Here is a 2,212-nt window from a genome sequence, read left to right on the forward strand (position 1 = left end):
GGACTATGTAGGTTGCCTAGCGGGCACTTGGACTATCTAGGTTAGGTAACGGGCACTTGGACTATCTAGGTTACCTAGTGGGAACTTGTACAATGTAAGTTACCTAGCGGGCACTTGGACTATCTAGGTTACCTAACGGGCACTTTGACTATCTAGGTTACATAGCGGGCACTTGGACTATCTAGGTTAACTAGTGAGCACTTGGACTCTAAGTTACCTAGCGGGCACTTCGACTATCTAGGTTACCTAGCGGGCACTTGGACTATCTAGGTTACCTAGCGGGCCCTTGGACTATGTAGGTTTCCTAGCGGGCACTTGGACTATCTAGGTTAACGAACGGGCACTTGGACTATGTAGGTAACCTAGCGGGCACTTGGACAGTCTAGGTTACCTAGAGGGCACTTGGACTATCTAGGTTAACGAACGGGCACTTGGACAGTCTAGGTTACCTAGAGGGCACTTGGACTATCTAGGTTAACGAACGGACACTTGGAATATGCAGGTAACCTAGCGGGCATTTGGACTGTCTAGGTTACCTAGCGGGCACTTGGAATTCTAGGTTAACGAACGGGCTCTTGGACTATGTAGGTTGCCTAGCGGGCACTTGGACTATCTAGGTTAGGTAACGGGCACTTGGACTATCTAGGTTACCTAGTGGGAACTTGTACAATGTAAGTTACCTAGCGGGCACTTGGACTATCTAGGTTACCTAACGGGCACTTTGACTATCTAGGTTACATAGCGGGCACTTGGACTATCTAGGTTAACTAGTGAGCACTTGGAATCTAAGTTACCTAGCGGGCACTTCGACTATCTAGGTTACCTAGCGGGCACTTGGACTATCTAGGTTACCTAGCGGGCCCTTGGACTATGTAGGTTTCCTAGCGGGCACTTGGACTATCTAGGTTAACGAACGGGCACTTGGACTATGTAGGTAACCTAGCGGGCACTTGGACAGTCTAGGTTACCTAGAGGGCACTTGGACTATCTAGGTTAACGAACGGGCACTTGGACTATGTAGGTTACCTAGCAGGCACTTGGACTATGTAGGATCCCTATCGGACATTTGGACAACTTAGGTTAACTAGCGGGCACTTGGACTATCTAGGTTACCTAGCTGGCACTTGAACTATCTACGTTGCCTAGCGGGTTCTTGGAGTATGTAGGTTACCTAGCGGGCTGTTGGATTATCTAGGTTACCTAGCGGGCACGTGGACTATGTAGGCTCCCTAGCGGGCCCTTGGACTATGTAAGTTCCCTAGCGGGCACATGGACTATGTGGGTTTCCTGGCGGGCACTTGGACTATGTAGGTTACCTAACTGGCACTTGGAGTATGTAGGTTCCCTAGCGGGCACTTGGATTATGTTGGTTCCCTATCGGGCACTTGGACTATGTAGGTTAACGAGAGGGTATTTGGACTATGTAGGTTACCTAGCGGGCACTTGGACTATGTAGGTTCCCTATCGGGCACTTGGAGAATGTAGGTTAACTAGGGGCACTAGGACTATGTAGGTTACCTATCGGGCACTTGGAGAATGTAGGTTAACTAGCGGCACTAGGACTATGTAGGTTACCTAGCGGGCCCTTGGACTATCTAGGTTACCCAGCGGGCATTTGGATTATGTAGGCTCCCTAGCGGGAATTTGGACTATATAGATTACCTAGAGGGCAATTAGACTTTGTAGGTTATCTAGCGGGCACTTTGACACTCTAGGTTACCTAGCTAGCACTTGAACTATCTACGTTACCTAGCGGTTACTTGGAGTATGTTGCTTACCTACCGGGCTGTTGGACTATCTAGGTTACCTAGCCGGCACTTGGACTGTCTAGGTTAACTAACGGGCACTTGGACTATGTAGGTTCCCTAGCGGGCCCTTGGACTATATAAGTTCCCTAGCGGGCACTTGGACTATGTGGGTTCCCTAGCGGGCATTAGGAGTATCTGGGTTACCTAACGGGCACTTGGACTATGTAGGTTAACTAGCGGGCTATGGACTATGTAGGTTACCTATCGTTCACTTGGAGAATGTAGGTTAACTAAGGAGCACTAGGACAATGTAGGTTACCTAGCGGGCCTTGGGACTATCTAGGTTACCTAGGGGGAACTTGGACTATGTAGGTTTACTATTGGGCACTTGGACTATCTAGGTTACCTAGCAGGCACTTGGACTATGTAGGTTAACTAGCGGGCACTTGGACTATCTAGGTTAC

This window comes from Tenrec ecaudatus, unplaced genomic scaffold (assembly GCF_050624435.1).
Source record: "Tenrec ecaudatus isolate mTenEca1 unplaced genomic scaffold, mTenEca1.hap1 Scaffold_69, whole genome shotgun sequence".
NCBI classification, from domain to species: domain Eukaryota; kingdom Metazoa; phylum Chordata; class Mammalia; order Afrosoricida; family Tenrecidae; genus Tenrec; species Tenrec ecaudatus.